This window comes from Rhodnius prolixus, unplaced genomic scaffold (assembly GCF_049639745.1).
Source record: "Rhodnius prolixus isolate KJV_2025 unplaced genomic scaffold, Rpr scaffold_5, whole genome shotgun sequence".
Classification (NCBI taxonomy): Eukaryota; Metazoa; Arthropoda; class Insecta; order Hemiptera; family Reduviidae; genus Rhodnius; species Rhodnius prolixus.
The window spans coordinates 37,154,946-37,178,352 of record NW_027411624.1 but is presented as its reverse complement, the minus strand read 5'-3'; the positions used below and the strand labels follow the sequence as shown (position 1 = coordinate 37,178,352).

The window sequence follows — 23,407 nt, the reverse complement described above, 5'->3', positions numbered from 1 at the left end:
CCATACTTCTACAGAGAGAACTTAACTGGTGAAAGGTAGGTATCCAACTTTTTTTTCAGAGACATTTTGCCAGTTCCGTTTGAAGATGTTCATCTACAACGTCGGCTAGATATGTATTTTCAACAAGATGGTTGCCCGGCGAGAGTGGTTCGAGGTTAGCTGGGCAGAAATTTCCATTAAAAGTGCTTAAGGACTCATTGTCCCATCCAATGGCCACCTCGATCTCCGGACTTGACCCAAATGAACTATATTTTGTGAGGATACCTAAAAAAATAAAGTGTAAAGTATCCTTAATCCCGTGGCTTCAGTCAATGATCTGAAACGTCGAATTACTCTAGCCTGCCTAGATCTTGACTTCGCCACGATAAGTGCTGCTACAAGCAAAGCGTGGGAGTCCAGAGTTTTGGCTTGCCTATCCGTTGGTTGTGCCCAGTTTGAACAGATTCTTTAAAAAAAATAACGTAATTTTGACAGTAAACGGAAATTTGTTTTTCATATTTTAAATTACCATAACTTTTTAAAAACCTAACCGATTTCAAAAAAATTTTTTTTGTTGTTTTTAGGAGCTCAAATACTACAAAAATATGCAACAAAAAATATAACGTTCCATTTGAAAAACAAAAGTTGAATGCTGTATCTCGAGATACAGGGGTTTAAAAAAAATGGGTCAATCACTGAAAATAAAGTAGACTAAAAATGATTAAATACGTGTTTTTTATTTTTTCGAAATTTCCCGCCGTTAAAAAAAAAAGTGGGTGGAGCATATAACTTTGGTCACCCTGTATATCACTTCCGATTGTACCGCCTCTTCTCAGACAAACGGCGGGGCAGCTGCTGGGGGTGTTACACCTCCTGAGACCCTACCCTTGTGTTGAGTACATTTGTACAAAATATTAACAACACTAAAGTGTTCTGTCTTCACAGTCAAATAAAGTACAGAAAAGTAAAGATACTTTTAAGTGTATTAAAACATGGCAACTTTTAAGTTCAAAATGGAAAAACATTAAGTTCAGTTATTTCATTTTGTGTTTTCAAAGCCAACATCCGTTTTGGTGTTACCTGAAATTAGTTTCAGTGTACAGAGATCAGTCAATTAACACTTAAATAAGACGACTAATTCATTCACGTTAAATAGTTTTCATTGAATAAAAAGCAATACGATGAGTTCAGCCCTAAACTGAAGGCTCCAAAGCAATGGCAGAACTTATCGAATCTATTGATACATATTAACCAGAACTGGTATACTATAATGCCATTTAAGAAACACTGAAAAATGAACAGTGTTTACTAGATATCGGCTCTGATATTGGAAATATCAATTTAGTAAGCAATGTTAATTCTAGCACAAAACGAGGCAGTCATGTCAAATTTGACCCTTAAATAAATTGCTTTTAGCCCTTAAGTTCATTACGTGAAAGCTGCGATAATATAACAAACAGTACTCCTCCAGAAATAACATCAATTGCAGAAAAATGTAACCTTAAATAAATGAAATACAGTAAAAGATTTTAAGAGTGATCTACAAAAATAGAAAAAAAAATAGAACAATGTCTAAGAGTTCAGTATTTTGTAATTAAGATAATTTGACTCACAAACTGTACCATTTTAATGGATTCAAACCAATAAGGGAACGCATTACTTCGCTAAATTCAGGATCGTGCTGTAACCTATAGTAACCTCGCCTGTTCACGTTAACCAGCTGATCCTAATGTCAGGTTAACACTACCATATCAGCTGTAATTTTTGGCAGTAAGTAACTTACAATTTAATTGTTAATATTATTGTAATTATTTTACTTACTAAAAAAATATATATATTAATTAAAATGAATAAAATAAATCTTACTAACTTGAAAACTATCTTTCATTATTTTTGTGGACCGATTCATTAACGCAGAAGGAAGAGTGAATATTGCCAATTTCAGTCATTATTTTTTTTTTTAAATTTTTGCCAAGCTTTCGTCCTAGGGGTCCAGACTATTTATGCTAAATGGGAATCATTCTCAGTCAAAGAAGCCACGAAGATGGGATTTTTCAAACAAAAATATCGCAACATTTTGAATCGAAAAGCCAACAAAAAACGAGATGTTTCCAAAAAAAAAGAAAAGAGGAAGTTAAGTCTACAGGACTCGATAATATCTTCGGTTTTTATTACGTCATAGCACGTAATTGTGCCTATTGAACGGTTTTAAAATTTCATCCATTATCAGAGGTTAATTTGGTGTAGAGAATTTGGCTTCAACTATCTTTGCGTAGCTCACTTCTCTCTGGCTAGCACACAGCAAGTGTACTGTGGATACGGAAAGATAGTTAAAAGTAGAATTCTTTACAACAGGAGTTTGATTATTGAGTCACTGACTTAGGATTAATACCCAGGGAAACCGGTCAGAGATACAAATAAACATGCATAATATGATGGATACAAATCTCTAATTACAGAAATAATACAATTACAGCGTTCATGTGGGCAATTGCTAAAACCCCACATGTGAAACGACTCTTCCCCTTATTTAAGTCGAAATATTCAACGTGTATAGAGACGAAAATGAAGAAGATCTGAGCTACTGAGAGAGACTGAGACTTGGAGATGGGAGGGTTTAGGAGGGGAATGCAGTGAGGAACTGGCAGTGCACATTAATATTGCATCCAACAGCGAGCCAAGTGGCTGCATTTCCTGGAACTCTGGAGACTAGCTCGGTGACATCCTCCAACCACACTTCACTGCACTTCTCGCGCTGCACTGCAGTATTATACCTTTATATTAATTAACTGCTACAGTTTTCTTAACTCTCAATTATCTAACACATTTAATAAGAAAAATCTGGCCAAAACTATCGCAATTATTTTTCCTTTTTCCCCAATTTTTCTTTAAAAAAAAAAAAAACTAGAACTAAACATAGTTTTCTAGCTTCTATATTATACAAGTACGAAAATAAAATGTTGCTTTTAGAGAATGCGTGACGTCACAGCTTTCTCACAACCTCATTCATATCAATATTCCATGAGAAATAGTTAAAAAAAAAAAAACAAAGTGATAGGCCTGACACACGTATAAATGAAAACGTTTAGTCGAATGCCTGGAAAATTCCAAAAAAATAAATTAGTCACCCCAAACTTAGTACTAAAGGTTCCAGTTGACTTGATATCATACCCAAATCTGGATTTTAATTTCTAAACTCCATACCTATTCTGGATCGTGGGACTGGATTGTTTTGCCCAAGACATGGTTTATGGTCCATCCCGATGAATCCCCGGATGGCTACAAACTATAGCCTAGTTTCAGGATCGCTCCCCCACAAAACAGTGTGATTGAAATACTAAATTGATCAGATTTTAGGTAAATCTCTCTCTCTACAGTAATTTTACCACTCATTATTTGGGATAAAACTGAAACATAGTTGCGTTTCCTTACAAAAAAAAAAAAACATCTGAACTATATGGAAGAAGTAGAAGAAAAAGTGCACCACTATTTATAGTAATGATAGTTTTATAAGACTAATAAAAAGCCATTCTATTAATATTGATGTTCGCAGAATAAATAGCTCGATAAAATTATATAAAACTTGGCCATAAAAATGACTAATAATTTGTCATTATTACGGCCATTTCATAAATGTATATAAGTAGATATACTCGTACGTGGCAGAAATGAGGTCTGAGTCGGACTGGAATGGACACATTAATCTTGAAATGGAAAACTAGATATTAAAATGTGGAGTCTAATTCTAGCCTCTGACTATTAATACTATTAAAGGCAAATATTTAAGGCAAACCAGTTGTATTAGCTAAGTAGATTCTAGCTCCTAATTCTCTGAAATCCTACTTAAACGCTGGATCTTGTGTGTATGTATATTTAATATGCTTCTAAATGTGTGAGCCTTTATTTGTGTGACTCTGCTAAATTTGTGAATATTAACACGTTTTCGCATTTTTGCACGCCCATTTGCATTTCTTATGGTTAATAATTTTTATATTATTTTTATTTCCGTGTTCCCTAAAAATAACAAAAAATGTTAGTAATTTTTTTTAATGATTTACTATTTTTTTTTGTCTATGGGCCTAGAAAATCTAATTTTGACTTTTTTTAATTTTTTTAAATAATTTTTACAGTTTATTTGGTCTTCTTTCAAGTTTTAACTCGCAGGTTCTAGAACTTAGATGCTCTTTATCATTCATTTACTCGAATCAATTCGTGAATGCAAATGGGAACGGATAGATCGTAGATTGTTTTCAGGAATTGGTTCAAAGCCAAATGCTCATCATGATCGGTAGGGGTTTCTTTAAGTATGTGTGAGACAGAGACGGACGGAAGTTTCCCTAAGGGAACCCTAAACCCAATTAGTCCCAGAAAATAACTAAGGATTTTTAGCTAGCTAGTGTTCCCTTTTAATTACAATCATTACGCAGGATTGTGTGAGTCAACTCTCTAGATTTTCGACTCCGTGCTACAGACTACTAACCTTAGTGGTCGAAACCTAGCAACTAGATATCTCTTTAGGAGTGTACTGGTAGAAATGCTAAAGAAATCTGACATCCCAGTTGGCTATACATTATCTTTTCAATAACGTAAGATGTAAGTTGTAGTCTACCCAGCTTTTATTCGCAGTGTTGCCTGCATAATCCCTGAATAATGCTTATAGTCAACAGAGGATAATACAGTAGGGTGATTCTTTGCTTACTCTAACACCACTGATTGGAACTCTTACTGCGTGCTTCTGCTCCAAGAAGTCACTTCCAAATAGGTCCTTCATTTTCTTAAATAGAATTTGCGATGTAGCAAATCTAAAAGCCAGCAGCTGGCTTAAAACCTGGAACTCCGCGCTGGAATATAACTAACTATTGCACTAATCCTTTCCTTACCCCGGTATTAAACCCAACAAGAATTCTGCTCCCAGGTACTAATCATATCCATTACCAAAGACCAAAAACTCTCTGCACTTGCAATTGTGTAATAACTTCTGGTATAAAGGTATTTACCACACATATGGTAGCTTCAACTTTAAAAATGGATAATCTACAAACAATTGGTGGATCTATTTTTCAAACATCTTGCATGTTGAAGTATCTTTGAAAGATTAATTATTGTTCAGACAGAATGTGTAAGTAAAATGGAATGGAAAGCAAAGTTGTCACGGACGGAAGAGGCGACAAGCAAAGAAACTTAACTATTAAAACTCCTTTTATTAAACTACTAAATAAAAATCCAACGCAAAGGAGACCAGGAATCGAACCTACTAAACCAGCAATACATTAAAGCATTGCGGACCTGTTCACTAACCCACTCGGCTACTGTGGCCCAATATACAATGTGATTACTTAGTTTAATGTAATTTAATGTTTCGGCTATAAATCATCTTCAGTAAACAGAACTTTCTGTTAGTATTTTTTTTTTGTTTTTTTAACTTTTGAGGTGGTGTAAGAGGGGGGGTGACACAAATTCTATAGAAAATCAAATATTGAAACTTGGACCCACGATCTTCCAAAACGTCCTCTACTTCTTCTTCTAACAAGCGAATAAGGAAGAAAGATGACGAGGAGGAGGAGGAGGAGGAGGAGGAGGAGGAGGGGGTAAGAAATTCTTATTTACCTCGGTGGGCACTCTCAGTGCGTGCGGTTTTTTGTTGTTTTTTTTGTGCGCACGCGCATTTAACTGGCCAGACATAGATCTCTCCGAAATCATTATTGGAGGAGGAGTAAAAGGAGAGGATTCACCCCCCCTTTTATCTAACTATCTTTTTCTATCATACAACATAACATATCTATCTATCTTTATCCAACTTTTATAACTCTGTCTTTATTTTTATTTTATTTTTTCCTCTTCTCTTTCTCTCTCTCTCTCTCTCTCTGTCTCACACACATACACACACACACACATTCTCTGTCTCACTTTTACCCACACAACTGCACAGTACTATCTCACTCACTCAGTTCTGGGCACACACAAGGAGTCGATGGCCTAATCCCCACTACTAGTGCTTGATTTTTCAAACCATACATATAATACCCCCACTACTACAGGCATCATCCTGAAGAAAACTGCCACCTGTAGCTTCGTCCTCCCTCTCTGTCTGTACAGCAAGAGAGAGAGAGAGAGTGAGAGAGTATTCTCTCGGACCTCCGTCACACACACACATACGTGCACGCCCCTCTACGCCGCCGGCAGATGCCCTTCCCCATTACTCACAAATACATACACAGAGAAACAAGACAGCTAAAATACTTTCAGTCAGTTTAAGAACAGACTCGCCGCAGTTAGCAGGTAGCTTAAACTTTCAATTTACGTAGCGGAAAAAAAAATAAAATATAATTTAAAATAAAATAGATTTTATTTTTAATTTAATTTTTTAAGACTATAATTTTTTATATAAATAAAAAAAATAAAGAATTCAAAATTTAGTGGAGGTCATTTTTTTTTTATTTTAAAGCAAAATAATTAATTTTACTTCTTTTTTTTTATTTATTTTTTTTTTAAATTTTGGCGCGTACGGTTTAATTATTTATTTACTAAATTCTCCACTATATCGGCCACTTGTGTCATGTGCCCAGCTTAAAAGCAACTCCTCGCTTCCAAAAGGCTATAAACACACATCCTCAGCCATTTCAACGGAAACAAAGGATCTTTTTAACACGTTGTTGTCACTGCAGGTAAATTATGTTTGTATATGATTTTTATAAGCTTACAAATAATAAGCATGCTTTTTTTTTGGGGGGGGGGGTAAATACATTGATAAGACCATCCTTTTTTTTTGGTTCTTGAAGAACACCAATCTCGTCAAGTGGAACTCCACCTCCCCCCCCCCGCAACAATCATAAAATTAAAAGCAAAAATCTGTTGGTCCAGACACGGTACACATAGTAGAATTCCGTTCCAGGTTTCCTATCTCGTCACCAAACCCGTTCTACATGTTCCTCACACACACACACACACACACACATCCTTCTACACAGGACTTACCACATCATCCCTCCAATCTATATATCCTTTTTTAACATCATCCTCCACTACTACCTCCCATCATCCATATCTTCTAATCACACACTCACATACTTGCTCACACAATATACTCTTATACCCGATCATCGTCCCAAAATTAAAAAATAAAAAAACCCTTAATGGCATTTTTTAATTTTATAGCAAAATGTTTTTTTTTAAATTTTATTTTTGACCGTTACTTTTTTATATGCATTATTCATTATGCGCCACTTTTGGCCCCAGGCTCACCGACAATTACATAATTAACGTTTCTCCCTCCATTACCTTCTTCATTATCGTCGTCATGGATATGTCTATGTTATAATAATTTTTTTTTTTTTTTAAAAAATGTTTACATTCTACAACTTTTTATGGAATATCTAGATTTTGTCCCGACAAAAAAAAAGGTAATTTTTTTCCTGAACTTTTAAATATCTACCATTAACACCCCGGTAGAGTATGGAATCTTTTAATTTCCAGCTTAGTAACTAAATAACCATAACTCTTTGGCGCCTACAACTCATTACTAGCTCCTGGCCTGCCCAATATCTCTCTAGCTGTAATCCACCAATTTCTAGACACTATTCCCCAGGCTCATTCGCGAAACTATCCAGTTACCCTTCTTCTTTTTCTTTTTTTTGTCAGCCTGCCCAATCATTCTTTTCCCACCTGGAACGCAGAACAGGTGAACCTCTTCTGGGCATGAAAATTTCTACCAATACTTACAAACGTGGCCGTTCCCCATTACATTAGCTCTGCATATGTCTTAAACAACCAATATCTACTACCTAAAATTTTCTCATCGTGACATATCCCATCAGCGTTCTAGATCTCCCATACATCTTTCCCAAAAACCCCTTCATTCAAAGACGGAATTACTTTTTTGCTTTAACACGGTCCAAATTTTTTGTTTCAGCTCCATTTGTTTGCATCAACATTTTGTTCAAATTACTGTACATTTGGGGGGGGGGGGTCCTAGATAAAATTTCTGAATTTTTAACCAAGCTAGGGGTCTTAAGTTACATTATAAAATTCAACAAATTGCGTAAAACGCTATTTAAAGTTTCTATTATCGTTTTAAAATAAACCTAAAACGGGTTACTACTTTTATGTAATCTTTAGTTATCATATTCTCTCAGAAAAATGTCAATATATATCATTTTTCTGCACGCATTTTCGGTACTCTGAAGATAAATAAATATAAGAACATAAAATTTTCTAGATTGTATCATTTTTTTAGTCTGTTTTTATATAAAATGGCAATTTGTTTAAATTAATAAAACATAGTGGTTGGCGGTTATTATTATTTATTTTATTATTTTTGGTAACTCATCTCTAAAATTTTGATGAATTTAGCTTTATTATTATTATATTTGTCTTATTTTAACTGATATTTAAATTCAAAATTTAAAATTGTTAACAAATCTTGTCAGCACAGCCTGTTACAACTTACTTTATTAGTAACAGACATTTGATAAAATTATACGACTGCCTTAAATCAGTAAGGCACCGCAGGAAGTAATAACAAAATATCACGCTTATCTTCCGGTTATATATTAAAGTAAATATAATTCCAATGTTACCTCGGTCGTACTATGTCCACTTTGGAATAAATACATCCAACTTTATAGACGTCGTCCTATTTGTGACGCAATTTTGTTTGTAATACGACTTACATCTTGGAGAAAAAATGAATCTTGGACACCCCGCTTTTCTACTACTACCCTTGCTTATATTACCACCACGCCACGAACATGGAGAAGATGTTGAGATCATTTCGGGGGGGGGGGCAAATGGATGTAAGTCAAAAAAGAGTTGTATAGAGCAAGTATCTATCCGCAAACCAGCCGTAACAGTATGCTATATCACGAGATACAGGGGTTTAAAAAAATGAGTCAATCTCTGAAAATAAACTGGACTAAAAATGATTAAGTACGTGTTTTTTCTTTTTTCAAAATTTTCCGGCCGTTTAAAAAAAAAGTGGGTGGAGCATATAACTCTGGTCACCCTGTATACAATAGAAAATGAAATGCTAGATTCAAGCCTTTAGGAGTAAATCTTGGATGATTTAACTCTGAAATATCATCACTGAGATGAAGAGTAGATCTTAACAGCATTGATATCAAAGGATAATTAATATTTCTACAAGAATAGCGCTCGTAAATATGGGCAAACAGAGAAGATATCTTTGTTTGTTTTAAATAGCTCTTTATTCTGTAGGACATTATTCAATAATAAATATTATTTTTCTATATAAAACAAAGAAAATTGAATAAAAAATCTGAGCAATGAAAGAAAAGAGAATGGAAAAACATTAATAAATAAAAAATAAAACGTTTACACGGTCAACACTGGAAAATTGTTAACAGAAGCTTTAGAAATGGAGACGTAATTATATTGGACAACTGTGGGAAATTTTTGACAAGTTAACACTTTTTACAGAAAAAGGAAAGCATTTAAGGCTGAATTAATATTTTTTTTTAAAACTTCTTACCAAATTTTAAATACAATATCTCATTGATTGGTTTCGAATTTTCAGTAATCATCAGAGTTTCGTTTATTAGCCGGATGTAAAGAATTTGATTTCCTAATTTTAAATTCTGAACTGGTTCCGATATGAGAACATATCTAGCAATGGATGGAAATTCTAAATTGTACGAAAATAAGAATAAACTACGCACATACGAGGGTCGTTTGAAAAGTCCGTGCGAAGTCAGAGAGATAGCACCACTGGCGCGTATCGAGGTTATATTTAGTTAGTAGCATCTCTTGGAAGAGCACACACCAAGTTTCAGCCAGATCGGTCAATTTCTTTGTGTTTGGCATTCGTTTGAATCGAGGAAGTCGAGTGGTTTCAAAATTTTCGGAGTGGCCATATGGGCACAAGTGACGCTGAACGTTCTGGACGCCCTGTTGAGGTTACTACTCCAGAAATCATTGATAAAATCCATGATATGGTGATGGATGACAGAAGAGTGAAGGTGCGTGAGATTGCTAGTGCTGTGGGCATCTCGAATGAACGGGTACATAATATTTTGCATCAACATTTGGACATGACAAAGCTATCCGCAAGATGGGTGCCGCGATTGCTCACGCTTGACCAAAAAACGAAATCGTGTGAAGTGTTGCAAGGACGGTTTGCAGCTGTTCCAGAAGAATCCGCAGGACTTTAAGCGTCGTTTCGTCACTGTGCATGAAACATGGATACATCACTACACTCCTGAGACCAAAGAACAATCTAAACAATGGGTTACCAAGGGGGAATCTGCGCCAAAAGAGGCGGAAAGATTATGGCGACTGTCTTTTGGGATTCGCAAGGAATAATCCTCATCGACTATCTGGAAAAGGGTAAAACTATTACAGGTGCATATTATTCATCGTTATTGGAACGTTTGAAAACCGAGCTGCAAGAAAAACGCCCACGATTGGCCCACAAAAAAGTCCTGTTCCATCACGACAACGCACCAGCTCACACCTCAGCAGTTGTGGTCGCAAAATTAATGGAAATAGGGTTCCAACTCGTTTCACATCCCCCCTATTCTCCAGACTTGGCTCCCTCGGACTACTATTTGTTCCCCAATATGAAGAAATGGCTGGCGGGAAAAAGATTTTATTCAAACGAGGAGGTGATTGCAGAAACGAATGGCTATTTTTCAGTCTTGGACAAATCCTATTATTCGGAAGGGATCAACAAACTAGAGCAGCGTTGGACGAAGTGTATAAGCCTAAAAGGAGACTAGGTTGAAAAATAAAAAAGGTTTACCCCAAAAAATTAAGTAGTTTTTATTTTTGCACGGACTTTTCAAACGACCCTCGTATAATTACCGATAAAATCAAGAGGATTCATTTCCTTTAAATATTTTGGATGAGTATCTTTTCAAAATTATAGCAGGGGAATAGACTCTCAACAGTGCTAAACAAACGTACGTCTCCTATGTTTTTTTTTTAAAATGGCATATGTTACACGGTGATTTAGCAAAGCCAAGCTTGCTTCTAAGCACACACGGCTAAAGCTTTCCGAAAACATTTATTAATAAGAAAGATTATTGCCAATTTCGGTAAACTGTCGACCTAAGAGAACAGATCATTTTTCAGTACTGTGGAACATATTTCACAAATATTGGATTACAATTTAAATTTAAATTTTTCCCAAAAAAAAATCACCCAAAAAGATGTACAGTACACTACAAAAATAATAAATGTAATATTTCTAAAAATGATACCAAACATTTATGGGTAAATCTCAATAATAATGATAAAGGGATAAACAATAAGTTACTGGATATGGATTTTTACCTGAAGCTATAGAAGTTAAAGTGGAGTTAGTGGCTAATCACGGTGTTAATTAGTTTAAAACCAATAAGATTTAGCTAAAGTAATTGCATCTGTTTTCAATTATCGATTTAATTTTTGGGGAAAGTACTATTTTTACGAAAACTATAGAACACTAACGCATATAATCACAGAGCCAGCAACGTAATGTTAGACCAGCATGTAGGAAGGTTATTCTTAGGTTACGGAACGGCTGTCAAAAAAACCTTTACAAAATTTGAAAGGGTTAAATTTTGAAGCTTAAAATTTGAAATTATATTTATTATTAATGAATTTAACAATCTAATAAAATTTATGTTAAATTATTTATAAGTTACGAATGTACAGTACGTAATGTACAAATGCAACTTCACTAATTAAGCATAGAGAGCATTTAGAACTCTAAGGTTGGTTGAAAACAGTTCTGTTAAAGCAATAAAACCGGATATAAGAAAATGCAACAAGAAATAAGATTTGATAGCGCTTCTTTCTCTACCATCTAGCTCAGATTTGTCCAACCATTTTTAACCGAAAAAGGGTCATATTCAATTTATATTTGTAACCATTCACAAAGCTGCAAATGCAAATTAATTAAAAAAAAAAAACAACTCACAATTCCTTCTACTTCGCAACTAATTGTTTAAGTACCTTGAAATGCGATACCAGATGGCCAAAAAAATAATAAGTAAATATTTCCTCGATATATTAAGGCTTAACTCATCTTAAGCAACCCGTTAAATGCCACTTCATTCTGCAAAAAAGGTTTGGATAGATTATAGGCTCTACTTGCTGTTGATTAATAAAAGAAAAGAACATTGTGAGTGTTGTGGTTGTGGTTGTTCCTCCAATGAATTATGAATTCTACCAGAACTTCAGTCGGGAACGAAAGATTCATAAATGCATGCCCAGGATCAAATAATCTGTATCTTTACTTCTTTTTAGCGTCAATGATTTGCTTCAAATTCATGTCGCTTTCAGTTTTATGTTCTTAAAAGTTTATTTTATTTATTTTATGATTTTTAATATTAAAACTGTCCGATTGGTCGTCAATAACTGCACGAAAGAACGTTTTGTTGAAAAAATAAACACCCAACTTTAACAATATTTTTCTCTTTTCCAATAAAAGATAAAATTCCTAAATTTTCTATAAAATAAAGTGCGTTATTTGTTAACACAGATTAAATAGGTACTCCTTAAATGTATAGATAATTTTCAGCAGTTGTTTGTAAAGAGATAACATTGCACTAAGAAAAAAAAAAGCTTCTTGCATTTTTTGGACAAGCCTTAAAGACTTTCATGGGATGCGCCTTAAATTAATTAATTAATTAATTAATAATAAATAATAATAATAAAAAGCAGCGGATACATTAAGTTTGACTTGTAACACCTAAGCATCGATACTTAAGATACTTATTTAAGAAAAGTCTAAACTGAAAATAAATCCAAAAGTACTTAGCATTGTATTTTTGCGTTAGTCGAATGCATGAAACAATCTTCAATCGATTATAACCCGGAATTATCGGACACATTTACTTTTACCGAAATACACAAGAGATGGAGAGATGAATAGGCTTTGAACAGCTATCTTCGAAACTAGGCAGCAGTCATAGAATAATAATAGAGATTTTATTTCATAAAATGTGGCTAAATGATTTAAACAAATTATTTAAGCATACGTTTGGTTGGTAAAGTTCGTAACTGCAGGCAAAAGCTGTTTGAGGATCTGTTGTTCGTCAGCAAAGAAAGGTTTCCTGACCTGGTAGTTCTGAGTGTGTCTTGTGATGAAGTCTACAAAGTGAAGATGATAAGCAGGTGCATTCTAGAGTGTATATGCTCGCCGCAGTAAATAACGCGAATGGATTGATTTCTACCATGTTCTCTCTGCACATTCTGTTTCCACTCTGTTCGAAACTTGTTAAAAACCAAAAAAATCCTCCAATAGATTGATATGGAAATATATCAGTAGATTGTGAAGGAAATGGCTTTAAGTCAAATCCACTAAATGATCTATTATGGCTTCTTAATTGCGACTAAGTTAATGATATTGCTAAGATTTGCACAAATCAACTTATTTCTGTAGCGCTCTTAGTGTATAGTCTGGATTATTTAGGATGACGGTCATGGATAACCCGCAGAAACTCTCAAGATTCCTGCGACGAAATCACTTCGACCTCTTCCCCCTCTCCTTTACAAGGAAAATATCCCAAAATACTAACAGTAAGAGAAAGTAAGGTTACACTTATTTCTTTTTAATTGAATAAGATCAGGCTATTTTTACTTACAACTCACAGACTTTGTTAATTAGATTATACTTAATGACAGATAAACTGACAGACGTATTCATTATAAAAATAATTAGAACTCACAAATAAAACATATATTAGTTAGCGGTAGTATCAAAATTTAATCCACAATATATATATAATAAATAGGCAGCAGCAGCTACAGGCGGAAGTCAAGACACATATCCTGATTATTAAGCAGTACATTACCGTTACGCTGTTATAATTACCTTCATTAAACAGCCAATTAAATGAAAGAAATCTTTATTTTTTTTAATTAAAAACAATAAATTAAGGAAAGAAATAATTTTTATAAATTGTCAGTTTTAAATGGACTGATTTTTTTTTTGACATTTTTCACTTGATTTTAATTAGATTAATCAACTGTGGATTAATTTGTGGAAACCTTAAAAACATGATTTAAGTGGCTACATGATTCATTTGGGGGGGCGTGTCCATCCTGCAGAAATTGGGGGCGGGGAAATAACAAACAGGAAGTTGTAAAAAATTATACACATTCGATTTTCCACGATAATTCTTCCGTTATTATTTGACTTATTTTCAGAGGAACAACTGATATGTTTCGCTACTTGTAGACAGTAATTCTCTATGAACAATCAACAAAGGTGATTTTTAAAAGTGTTTAAGCAAAATTGTTAATTAAGTAATTTTATATTAATTCGTTTACGTACATAATAAAGTGTTACTCATTAGTTAAACTCTTTAGGTTATTTGTTAGGATCCTAATTCGACTTCTGTCCAATGAGAATGGTGAAAACTGCTCTCATCACTATCTCTTGCCTTAATTATTACAATTATTTTTTTTTAAATAATTTAATAATTAATAATTTTTAAATAACGAGCCTGATGCTGTTATAAAAGAACTATGCACGCGCCAAAACCTAACGACCGACAGCTGTGCAGCGTAAAGCCTACTCTTTCGATTGCAGCGTCTCACGTGTTTGTAGAGAAATCTGTCTGACCGGAACCGTCGCGTTTGTGTAAGAGCTGTTAGTTTCGTTTTGCCGAAAACATGATACTACACATGTACTAGAGCAACGAATTGTGAAATTTCACATGAAATTTGGTGAAACCGCTACTGAAACTTGATCTTTTATTAAAAGTAGTTTATGGTGATGAATTTTAATCACGTGCGCAAGTTTTTGAGTGGTTCAAGCGTTTCCAAGATGGCCGAGAAGACGTTGGAGATGATGTCCGCCCGGGTCGCCTTTCCACGTCCAAAACGGATGAAAGTATCGATTATAATTAAATCAACATTACTACCGGTGAGGTGCTTGCTCAACTCCGTGAAAGAGTAAGGAAAAAACGATTCCCCAATTTGTGGAAGAACAAGTCACGGGGTTCTCCAACAAGACACACTGCATTGTCTGTCAAAAGACGTTTCTAGCCAAGTACAACATCCCAGTTTTTTGGGCCATCCGCCTTATGGGACGGACCAGGTCAATAAGGAGAACCACCTTATTCGCGGTGACCTGGCCCCGTGTGTGACTTTTATCTGATCCCCCAAAGTCAAATCTGCATTAAAAGGAACACGATTACAGTGCGTTGAAGCTGTGAAAGAAAAAGCGGCACGCGTCATGCAAGTGCTCACAGAAAAAGACTTCCAGCACTGTTTCTGAACAATGGTAAATTCGCATGGAGCGTTTTAGGGATAGGGAAGAGGTGTATTTTGAAGGTGATAATAACTAAAATATGTATAAATTTAAAATAAAATGTTTTACAGCATCAGTCTCGTTATTTAATAGCCACTCCTCGTATTGCCTCAGAAAACAAACTGGTCAGGGCGAAGCATACCATGGAGATGTTAATGTTTAAAGGAAGGTGTTACTCCTAGATCTTAGCTTTTCTAGATTAATTTCCTCAACTCTTTCGCGAAGAACATCTAGTGCTGTGGGCATCTCGAATGAACGGGTACATAATATTTTGCATCAACATTTGGACATGACAAAGCTATCCGCAAGATGGGTGCCGCGATTGCTCACGCTTGACCAAAAACGAAATCGTGTGAAGTGTTGCAAGGACGGTTTGCAGCTGTTCCAGAAGAATCCGCAGGACTTTAAGCGTCGTTTCGTCACTGTGGATGAAACATGGATACATCACTACACTCCTGAGACCAAAGAACAATCTAAACAATGGGTTACCAAGGGGGAATCTGCGCCAAAAAAAGGGCGAAGACCGTTCCTTCGGCCGGAAAGATTATGGCGACTGTCTTTTGGGATTCGCAAGGAATAATCCTCATCGACTATCTGGAAATGGGTAAAACTATTACAGGTGCATATTATTCATCGTTATTGGACCGTTTGAAAACCGAGCTGTAAGAAAAACGCCCACAATTGGCCCACAAAAAAGTCCTTTTCCATCACGACAACGCACCAGCTCACAACTCAGCAGTTGTGATCGCAAAATTAATGGAAATAGGGTTCCAACTCGTTTCACATACCCCCCTATTCTCCAGACTTGGCTCCCTCGGACTACTATTTGTTCCCCAATATGAAGAAATGGCTGGCGGGAAAAAGATTTTATTCAAACGAGGAGGTGATTGCAGAAACGAATGGCTATTTTTCAGAGCTTGGACAAATCCTATTATTCGGAAGGGATGAACAAACTAGAGCAGCGTTGGACGAAGTGTATAAGCCTAAAAGGAGACTATGTTGAAAAATAAAAAAGGTTTACCCCCAAAAATTAAGTAGTTTTTATTTTTGCACGGACTTTTCAAACGACCCTCGTATAGTAACATTAAAAAGTAAGAATTACCATTTTATTCCAACAGAGCCGTTCTAGATCAATGATTTTTATTGGTTAATTAACATTTATTACGCAATTAAATAAAACGTGGCCATATTTTTTTTTTCAAAATTTGTTCTCCCTTCCAAAATTCAGAAATATTTTATGTTACGCTTAAATAAATATTCTGGATAAAAATAATAATAATCTACCGCTGAACTAAAAGACAAATATAATAATTACATCCATGGCAGAATTAATTACTTTAAAAAACTTGGAAAATATTAATCTTAGTATATTTTTCATTAAATTCAACTTTTTTATTTTATTTTTTTATTTTTTTAGTTAAAAAAATAAAAATATTGGACAGGAAATTCCACGGCTGGTTGAAGAATTCATTTGAATTCTAGAATATTATGAGAAACTAACGGAATTTTGCCTAATTTATGCTATTTCCCTCCAGCCAGCCCGCTAAAAGAGTGAAGTTCTCTATATAATACAGATATAAACAAATAGGATTATGAATACGTAATTCTTGTTTCATTTTTTGCTTTTTATATTTTTGATTCCAATTAAAATATTTCGTAAATTTAAAAAAAAAAATAATTAAAATTCTTCATAGATTTGCTTGATGATAAGGAAGTTGAGTTTTGAATTTAACAATTCTATGTTATACTATCAAACAGCTGATTAATTTTTTGGATTAACTTCACCCCCACCCATCTAGCGATCATTGGTCACCCCCCCCACAGCCTTGGGCTTCGCCATTTTTCACGATAACGTGTTACTAAGTGTCTACTGGGAAATTCATCTATACCACCTCCTAGAGATTTTGGATGCAACCGCGTTAACTGTTTCGTAAAAAAAAAAGAGAGCTCATTTTCACACTGAAAGGTTATAGCTGGGCAGGTTATAAGAAGAAGAAAGAAAACGGTTTGAAACTGAGGCCATTCTGTTTCACTGAGCGCAACACCTTCCCCCCCTCTATGCATTAACACAGTGGCAATATTTAGTGATGGGGCCCCCCTATGATTTTATATAAACTTTTTATTGTACCCCCTATGATTTTATATAAACTTTTTATTGTACCCCCTATGATTTTATATAAACTTTTTATTGTACGCCCTATGATTTTATATAAACTTTTTATTGTACCCCCTATGATTTTATATAAACTTTTTATTGTACCCCCTATGATTTTATATAAACTTTTTATTGTACCCCTATGATTTTATATAAACTTTTTATTGTACCCCCTATGATTTTATATAAACTTTTTATTGTACGCCCTATGATTTTATATAAACTTTTTATTGTACCCCCTATGATTTTATATAAACTTTTTATTGTACCCCCTATGATTTTATATAAACTTTTTATTGTACCCCCTATGATTTTATATAAACTTTTTATTGTACCCCTATGATTTTATATAAACTTTTTATTGTACCCCTATGATTTTATATAAACTTTTTATTGTACCCCCTATGATTTTATATAAACTTTTTATTGTACCCCCTATGATTTTATATAAACTTTTTATTGTACCCCCTATGATTTTATATAAACTTTTTATTGTACCCCTATGATTTTATATAAACTTTTTATTGTACCCCCTATGATTTTATATAAACTTTTTATTGTAACCCTATGATTTTATATAAACTTTTTATTGTACCCCCTATGATTTTATATAAACTTTTTATTGTACGCCCTATGATTTTATATAAACTTTTTATTGTACCCCCTATGATTTTATATAAACTTTTTATTGCACCCCTATGATTTTATATAAACTTTTTATTGTACCCCCTATGATTTTATATAAACTTTTTATTGTACCCCCTATGATTTTATATAAACTTTTTATTGTAAACTTTTTATTATAAACTTTTTATTATAAACTTTTAATTACTACGTTCATAAATTTAATACTTTAATTTAGGAAAACTTTCCCGAAATTTCCATTAAGGTTGTTACTTCTTTTTAGAGGGTAGGTTATAGATTCTTTCTAAAGTGATAAGAATAAAATATAATGGAAATCTTCAGGAGATTGAGGAAAATTTGTGAATTAGGATTTTGAATTTGATACTGAGAGACAGTCTAATGTAGAATTGTTTCATTTGTTTGTTGGTTTACACGTACGATTTTATACAAGCCTCGATTATTTATTAAAAAAATCGATTTATTAAAAAAAAAAAAGTTTTATAAATAATTTATTGAGATCAAACAGAACGGAAATAACTTTCTGGATGCGTTCGGCAAGAAAATGCTAATTAGAAAACTAATAAAGAACTGGGAAAAAGTTGAATTGACGCGAGAAAGAGCACAGTTGTGGAAGAAGTTAAAAACTTAGTGTTAAGAAAAGGAATGTCAGACAATTGAAAGGGATGTCTCTGGAAGACGATAAAGTGGGCGAGTCCTGGGTACAACTGGGAAACGGTACGGAGATGATGATGGCTGATAAAGAAGGTCTGGGCGGCGTTGAGCAAGACGCAAGACAGGGGCTATGATGAAACAATACTGTTGCAGGTGTCGCTTAGAAGGTTCGAAACTTAGCCCGCAAAGTTAGAATGTATTGCGGTACTGGTAGACCTCAATGTCGCTTTTTAGAATAGAATAAACCTTTATTACAATAAATATGTACAAATAAATAAATAAATGTATTAAGTATCAATGTACAAAACATAGTAAACCTTTATAACAAGTGAGAATAACAAGAAAGGTTAAAATGTAGCAATAAGAATGCAGGAAAAAAGGAAGGAAAAACCTGCAGCTAGGGTAGAAAGTTAGAGTTGATTCTTTTGTGTCCTGTAGGGAAATAGAAGGATCTGTAGGAGGCTATGCAGCAAGCTTATCTCCCGCAGCAAGAAAATTCAAATATATAAGACGATGATCCGGCCAGTGCTTATGTACGGCTCCGAAGCATGGACCATGTCAAAAGTAGATGAGAAGTCCTTGACGGTATTCGAGCGGAAGGTTCTCCGTAGAATTTATGGCCCTGTACGTGATGGACAGAACTGGAGGATCAGGAAAAACCGGGAGGTATATGCTTTGTTCGAGGAGCCGGATATCGTCAAAATTGTAAAACCCGGAAGACTGCGTTTGGGCAGGGCACGTGGCAAGGATGGGGGATGAAGAAATACCCAAAAAAATTATGGATAGTAGCGTACAAGGTCCCAGGAGGCTAGGTAGACCAAGAACGCGATGGCAGGACTGTGTGGCAAGAGATGCTTTTGCATTGCTTGGATTCCGTAACTGGAGACGCCTGGCGGGCACGTATTGAGGAGGCCAAGACTCTTCATGAGTTGTTGCGCCATTTAAGAAGAAGAAGTAGGAGGCTATGTCGCGGCAGAGTGGATTAGGATGATAGTCTAGAGTAGGGAAAAGGCCTCCACTGCATCGTGGAGAGTCAGTCGCTAGTCTCAGAAAGTAGTTCTGTGTTGCCCTGGAGTTTCTTGATGTTACTGCTACAAGTGTCAGGCTCCAGGCAGAGCAGGCGTTGAGCAACATCGGCCTAATGACCACTTTGTAGAGGAGGAGTTTGTTGGTCACAGTCATTTTGGAGTCACCTGAGAGAAGAGGAAATAACAGTCGTGTAGTCCAGTTTGCCTGAGTTTACTTTTGTCCTGAACGTGCGTAGAGAAAGTCAGTTTGTTGTCCAAAGTTAGGCCTAGGTACTTAACGTGGGTAGACCACGGTATCAGAGAATTATTATGGTCTAATCTGTCGATTAAAAGAGGGTCTACGTTTGGTGAAGAGTATAGCGTTAGTCTTATCGTGCAGTAATTTGGTTAGTCTGTCGGTAGCAAGTGTAGATAGCAAGTGTATAAAGCCACGTCATTAGCGTACAAGGCAAGGTTAACATGAGGAGATTTGGGGAGAGGATTCATGTAGGTGATAAACAGGATTAGAACCTAGCCATTGTTTTATATTATCCGTGTGTTCCCTCAAAAGATTGTTTTAAAGTTTAAAGATGATCAACTGTTTAATATTGAACTATAAAACTGGACAGTTTAGCCCCATAACAGTTAGAACAGATGGTACACCAACCTACAGTTTCTGTAAAACATATGTTCCATAGCCATAAGGATGACCTAGTCGAAATCATGGCAAAACATGGGAAATTAATAAAAACATTTGTTACCGAAACTGGCAATAATATCGCCTAACTTGTAATTATTTACCACTTAAATTAAGATGAATTCCAAAAATGAAATAAAACCAAAACCAGAAGGAGATTCGCGCTTACAGCATCCAAAGGACGTAATCTGCTAATTTTTTACTAAGAGGAACGACAATTTTTTTTTTTTTTTTTTTTAAGACTCTGCATTTTTAAACAATATAAAATTTGTCGCTATCTCTTTAATCACATCTGCTAAAGCGGCCAAAGAGATTAGGTTATCTCTTTAGCTTGGATTCGAACTTCTAAGATATCTTCCCCCTTCATGGTCCTCCTATCGACTTAAGAGGAAACAAATGATGAATATATCAGCTAGAGAGGTATTAAAGAAGTATCCTCCCTAAGAGGAGGAGGATAGGTGCTGCGAATAGAAAGGCTGATTAGGTCTGTTCCTTTCCAAGATATCTTCAACACCCGTACAGACAAACGGACACCATTTTTACAAAGTTATTACCACAAATCCGTTCAGTTAAACTTAATGGCTCTATTAATTTGTGAAGAGAACTTTTTCTTTTTTTTTATTTGTATAAAGTTATGGACAAAGATGTTGTGAAAGGGGAGATAGTTACTTAACGTCATCTTAATATTATTTATTAAACTCCACGTCTAAAATGCATTTTTTTTATTAATTTTTTTTTACACTACAAAGTAAATTTTATGGAACTTATCTATGTAACTTAAGTTTGTTTTTAGTTAGAACTCATAATTTATCATTATGATGGTTCTTTGGGATTATTCTGGACCCCCTTTTCTTGAATATATAAGATAAACTACGGAAAACCTCTAGTTAGAGTTGTTGATGGCAAGTAACTTGAGTAGTTTAGGACTTCCAGTCGGAAGTTGTCCAAAGAATTGAAAAGTTGTCCGAACCTACTAAACCAACAATACATCTTAGCTTTGCGGGTCTAGCCTACAACCGCCTGACATACTTTACTATAAACTTAAATTAACCATTAAATAAAATCAAAGGCCTAGACCGGGGGAATCGAACCCACTAAACCAACAATACATCTTAGCTATGCGGGTCTAGTTTCTTAACCGCTCGGCTACCGTGGCGCCACCGTTTTATTATTGTAAATTGGTTAAATTTGTCAGTTAAATTGTCACAATAGAAGTTAGCAACTCGAAGCGTTTTGGGGAGCCGAACTGTATGATTTTTAACAGAAATTTAAGGTGTGCCCCAAGAATATGAATACCTAATTTTGGAAATATGACAAAAAACGCAAATTTAGCAATGGTGACAACAGTAAGTGCAAAATAAAAAAACGCTTAATGTACAAAGAATTAAATTCCAGCAATTAATAAAGTAAATTAGCCCTAATGTCCACCGTAAATTTATTGTTTTTTAAATAGAAGTTAGGTGTAACCAAGTACATGGGGATAATACGTAAGTGTAAATAAATTCAATAAAAGAAAGTACTTAAATACATTACGTGTACTTAATTCGCTAGAGTTAGAAAGTGCTGAAAGAGTTGTGGATATTATTTAAGAAGTGAGTAGTAGGAAACCCGAGCAGTGTCTGGTGCTTCAGAAAGCCGGACGGTGGCCCCGTTCTGGAATTCCTCGACATCCTGACTCACATGTTAGGTATCCGGGCCGAGCCACTCTCATATCAACACGCACACTCCAACTCTTATATCTATTTTTTATATTTATATTTAATTATTTATTTGCATTCATACATATGTATTCATGTACGAGATATATGCAGCATTTCTCCTACTCATCTATTTGTGCTGTTGGACTTTTTTTTTTATTTTCTTTTCAATTCTATATCCTTTTGACTTTCCCTAATTTGGTTATATTGGGATTTTCTGCCTTTTACCGGAAATTAGGTCCCCCTGAGTACAAAAATTATAAATAGCGGAAAGATCAAATTTGACAACTATTTACACGGCAATACTACGAAGTTTTGGTTGGCCACAATGAGACCAAAAACCGTTAATGCAAATACCGCATTAGTAAGAGCAAATTTGCAACTATAAATGCTGCGCTAAATTTAAAATATTTTCAAAAATGTCCTTAAAAATAAATCTATTTTAAGATAAAGATATATTTACTCGACGATTTTTCTTTTAGCTAATAATAAATATATAAATAAAACCATAAAATCTCTTGGCAAAATTTTGGAAATAACCCTGACATATGCAAAACTGTCAGTAAACTATGACCACCAGCCAAGGGCATCCACTTTTGTTTTTTGCCAAAATTTATCTTCAGAAAATTATAATAAAAGGCCAAGACATCTGTTGAAGAGGATTTTACTTTACTTCTTTTATTTATTTATTTTCATTGTTTAGTTAAAGATGTTATGGATGTTCTTATGCTTGTTTGTCCAAAACTATGGCGCTAATAAATCTGTTCAAGAAAATGGATGAAGACTGTTTATAGAATGGACACCACCGGTTGAGAAGGATACAGAGAAAGAGTCAAAGATCACTTTGAAGCATTAAAGATAAGCAGGATTAAGGGCAGATATCGACAAGAATGTATCCATAAGATATATGGGAACATAAGATAGATCGTTGCAAATTATAAAAAGCCACAAAAACTATAAGCCTTAAAAGAAGATACCTTCAAATATAAAAGTTCAACATTTGAAATCAACAAAAGTTTCAAAACAAATATTTCGATCAAAAACTTATTCCTGTCAACTGCTGGGCCATGATTTTGTAGAATAAGTTTTGTTCCCTCAGTTTTCAGCAAAGATTTGAAACTAGACGTGGGAACTAAAGTGAAAATGGAAAAAGAAAAGAGAGATAAGCAATTTTTTTTTTCTGAAGAGAAAATTGCGGTTAGTAACAGGATACTACTGATTTAATTGGAAGTAGCGGATCATCCGGAACTCGTAGATAATTTTCTTTACCTTTGCAGTGAGCACGAGATCATCGATCCTTCGTTGATCTCCAGTTGG

At 34.6% G+C, this 23,407-nt stretch overlaps 1 protein-coding gene across 3 annotated transcripts in view; it reads left to right on the top strand.

The window, feature by feature from the left end:
- Positions 1 to 6,026: 6,026 nt before the first annotated feature.
- Positions 6,027 to 23,407, top strand: part of m (zona pellucida domain-containing protein miniature) — a 254,918-nt gene continuing 237,537 nt past the window's right edge. For 2 of the 3 annotated variants that reach the window (XM_074136291.1, XM_074136289.1), the window contains exon 1: positions 6,028 to 6,644. The gene's annotated coding sequence lies outside the window, so the exon portion shown is untranslated. Of the gene's footprint in view, positions 6,645 to 23,407 lie in introns of all 3 variants that reach the window. The other variant, XM_074136292.1, reaches the window with a different exon arrangement.